The 4,719-nt window shown below is 29.6% G+C and overlaps 1 pseudogene; it reads left to right on the top strand.

Annotated features, from left to right (window-relative positions):
• Window positions 1-1,729: 1,729 nt before the first annotated feature.
• On the top strand, window positions 1,730-1,848 carry LOC112483103 (annotated as a pseudogene).
• The last annotated feature ends 2,871 nt before the right edge of the window (window positions 1,849-4,719 follow it).

The raw sequence follows: 4,719 nt of genomic DNA, 5'->3' as shown, positions 1-4,719 counted from the left end.
AGAAAATAAAAATGAACAAACAAAACAAACGGACTCATAGATACAGAAAACAAACTGATGGGAGGGGTTTGGGGGACTGGGTGAAAAAGGTGAAAGGATAAAAAAGTACAAGTTGGTGGTTACAGAATAGTCACGGGGATGTGAAGTACAGCACAGGGAATATAGTCGATAATATTGTAATAACTATGTATGGTGCCAGGTGGGTAGGAGACTTATCAGGGGGATCACTTTATAAATTATGTAAATGTCTAACCACTATGTTGTACACTTGAAACTGATATTTGTATGATTATTATCCAAATATAAGATACAAATTTATTAAAATATTAGAGGAAAACATAGGAATATACATTTATACCCTTCAGGTAATTCCGTAAGTCCTTCTTAGGCAATAGAAAAAAATGCAAAGTTTATAAAGGACAAGGGTAGTTCATTTGACCACAAAAAGGTATAAATTTTTCATTGAACAAAGACAGTATAAATAAAGCTAAAAGACAGGAAACAAGTTAGGAGAAATATTAATATATTTGTAAAATATTTTGAGCAATCTATAATATATAAAAAATTATAAATCACTAAGAAAAGACAAACTAAAAGGAACATGATAAACAGGCAATTCTCTAAAAAAATAAGCAATAAAATAAAATATTAAAAGATAACCAAATTTTCCAGAATTTGGATATGTGCAAATATGTATTTGAAAATTTTTAAGATGTAAGATTGCATCCTGACTAATCCATCTCCTTGCTATGCTTAGATAGTTCAATTTACCTCTGTGAGCCCTCACTTTCCTTGTCAGTTAATCAGAGTTGCTGTTTGTTTATCATGTTTTAAATAATTGTTTCTTTTCTCAGCAAGCCAGGTGGGACTGTTTTCCTGTCATCTTATTTTCTATGGATAACTTTAGAATCCTAGTTACTTTATTTCTACCAGAAAGAAATTCATTTACTTCTTCCCTGTTAAGAACATCTGCTACTCATCACTTTGCACAACTAATTTTAGGCTCTGGTTTGTTCTTCCTAAGAGGAATGAAAGAAAAACTGATCTCCAGAGAGCAAAAATGTTCTTATGCAGTATAAAGCAGATATACAGAGATAAGTACCATAACTAAGGGGAATGAGGTAGGGAAGAAATATAAAACTTAAATGGTTGATTTGGTTTCTGGTCACTTCTTACTTTTTAAGTCCTCATGAGATCCAGTATGCTTCCCATTCATGGATTTAATAAGATATCTTTGAAGACTTCCAAAACATTTCCCTTATATGTAAGCTAATGCAATTTATATTAATTATACTTTAATTGTCCTTGACTGACACATTTGGTATACAGCACCTAGTGACTATGTTGTTTCTATGGAAAAAGAAGTTCATATTCTAATTTACCTACTAAAATTAAATATTCTTAAGTTGAAACCACATTTACATGAGATAAAAATATTTACGATTCCTAATATATTCCTTTGTCAAAAACTATCAGTGGCAAATAATCAAGACTATATTAATAGTTTCTTCTTCCATTTCCTTGGAAACAGAATGAAATAAAATGAAACAGGGATCCATAGAATTCACCAACTAAAATGTCTTTAATTAATCGAGACTTTCATTAGTCAACATTTACCTGCTTATTTATAAAAGTATGGAAAATGTTCTAATGCAGTAGTAATGTTAGAAGGTACATGATTCTTCCCAGAAGTAAATAGCTTGAACTTGTTATAAATTAAGCTTTATCTGTCTGTGGCCATGCCACCCTGAACAAGCCTGATCCCATCTGATCTTGGTAGCTAAGCAGGGTTGGGCCTGGTTAGTACTTGGATGAGAGACCACCTAGGAAGACCAGGAACTATAGATGTAAAAAATAAAAATTAAAAAAAAAAATAAGGGATCGTAAGCTGACAAGGTTCTTGCAATCTCTGAGGTCAACCAAGGGTTGCCTCACCTAAAAAAAAAAAAAGTAAATTTTATCCATGAAAATTATAAATAAAGATAGATTTTTAAAATTTATTTTGAGGGTTATTTAAAAAGCAAATTTTCCAAATGTGCCAGAAAAAATTATAGACTATAATTTTTTAAAGGCTATATTCAAAATCTATGTGGTAAATAGCTACTTTTTTAAAAATAGCAAGTAGTCTCCAAAAACATCAACTAAATTCTTAAGATTAAATACCCCAAATTAATAGGACACCTAAAAATGAATTTTATCAAACTAGAAGTACTTGCTTCTTTTTCTGCTTCTTTAAATGCCATTTCTTTCTCCTTTACTCATTGCATAAATTTCTGTTTCAATTCTTCTTGCCTCTGGTATTGATCATAAAACTCCTGTCTTTTGGCTTCACAGATCTCTTGAAAACTAAAAAGGACTTTTTATTACTTTTATATTAAAATGTTAATATAAATAAACATAAAATATATATCGGATATTAAGTCTCATGTAAGGACATTTACCAATATTCTTTCATGTATAGAAGTGGAAATTTCTATATCAGGAGATGTAGAAAATGAGGTAGGTGCAATATTGAATATAAAAGTATATAAAGAGTGTATGTATAAAGTAGTAGAATTTTTAAAACAGTTGTATCAGTGATTTCTTGTTCCCACCACTTTTTATTATATCATACTTCTTCACATCTTTTCACAATAAAATTTGGGAAAACTTCTAATTTATGAGGTTCTCAAAATAATTAAAATAAAGCCACATATCTTTCAAACTATGACTCATTCAAGATAGCCAGTTCAATTCTGGTTGTCTTCAAAATACCATAACTAATAGAACTAGATTATACCACACTGTCATACTTGCACAGGACAAATCCACTTCATCTTCAATATAGCTAAATACACCTGCTCTCCAACTATTTTCACTTGACCTCCATGACACCACACTGCTGCGTTTACTCTTTCCTCCATCCAACCTTCAATACTCTTTGCATCCTTCTCAATATCCTTTGCCAGTCTTTGTTAATATTTGTCAATTTCATTCCTAAACTTCCCTTTTGGATATATGCATTAGCACATACATGTTGGATACACACATTTTAGTATCTAAATGATCTCCTGCATTATGTTACTCTTAATAATGCTCTCCATCTAAGTCTGATGATGATTAAAAAAATGCAAGTTAATGGCATTTTTGAAAATTTATGAAACTATATTCAATTTTATGAAAATAAAATTGTTTCTTTAATGCCATTATGACTCAGACTTTACCCTGGGTCAAAAATATTTTCATTTCAATCCAGAGTGTATCTAGAAGTTATAGCCAAAGTTTTTAAATGACAAGAACTAATCTGGTTCCTTAGGAATGCTATAACAGATTCTTACAAATAATGCTATAATTTTCTTCTGAATGGATTCCATGCCGATGTTAAAACATGACATGTTGCCTTTGGGTTGGAGAAAATCTCTAATTTATTCAGTTGGTTTTACTGCTACAAATGTAAAGAATATAATAAAAATTAAGGATTGAAAGTCAAAACTAGAATGCTAATATAAAATATCATAATAATTTGAAAATACCATTTTGTTTATAAAGCATTATTCATTTTCTATCATCATTATATTAAAATATTTTAATCAGTTAAAAAAAACAAAAACATAAAATTCAGAATAACCCAGGAAGTGAGAAGTACAGTTATTCTTATTCTCAGTGATTGTATCTCATAATTGTAGGCACTTTGTAAATCATCCATTAGCTTGTTCTAGAAAAATTTCTACTCACCTAACAGGCTGGTTGTCTAGGTCCACATCAGTAAAGCTGATTTTAAGCAGTTTGCAGCACCTATAACGTTCATAGTGCTGAGTGTGGGTTTGTTCCTTCAGGTTTTCCATATTTGTACAAAGAAGCATATCCTGGAGCTTAACAAAGTCACAGTGATTTTCATTTTCCACTAGGCAGAGAAATAATAAAGCCACAACACATTATCAATCTCTGGCACTCAATAAGTTTTACTGAATAAATGCATGCATGAAAAACTTTTAACACAACAGTTAAGAGATCATTCTGATTAATAGCTACAATTGTTTTAACCTTGTAACTATGTTTATGTGGTTTATACTAGTTATAGACAGAGTTTATTTATAGACCAGAAAATTTGCTTTAAATTTATTAGCCAAAGAATAAATATAAAACAGTGAAGTAACATGTTATATTAGTATATAGCATAAGTTTTCATTAATAATTATGTTCATATTGTACCAACTACCCTCAAGGTATTTTACAGAGTGCTAACAAAGAATATAATGTACTTCTATTAATGTAAATAATTTTATCAAATCAAATCCTGCTAACATAAAGATCTTAATAATTGTACATGCTCACTATCAAATTCTATTTATTTATTTATTTATATTAAATTTATTGGGGTGAATTAGTTAAGAAAATTATATAGGTTTCAAGTGTATGGTTCAATAATGTGTCATATGTTTATTGCTAAATATAAGGCGACAGAAGAAAATTTAACTTTGGGTGGTGAACACACATGCAATATACATCAAATTCTATTTATATACAGTATTTATGAGACTGAATTAGTCGATATTCAAAACAAATCAGTAAATTCACATGGCTCTCTTCTGTGTTTGTTGTATCCAAAAGACAGCACAATATATTATGAATTGTTTATGATATTGTAACTAAATTTAATAGTCATGAAATCATGTTTTAAAGTATGTTTCATAAATTAAAATTTCTCTAATATGTCAATTAAAAGCACAATTTGGAAAC

The sequence above is a fragment of the Pteropus alecto genome, unplaced genomic scaffold (assembly GCF_000325575.1).
Source record: "Pteropus alecto unplaced genomic scaffold, ASM32557v1 scaffold746, whole genome shotgun sequence".
Taxonomy (NCBI): Eukaryota; Metazoa; Chordata; class Mammalia; order Chiroptera; family Pteropodidae; genus Pteropus; species Pteropus alecto.
This window is presented reverse-complemented; position numbering and strand designations above follow the sequence as displayed.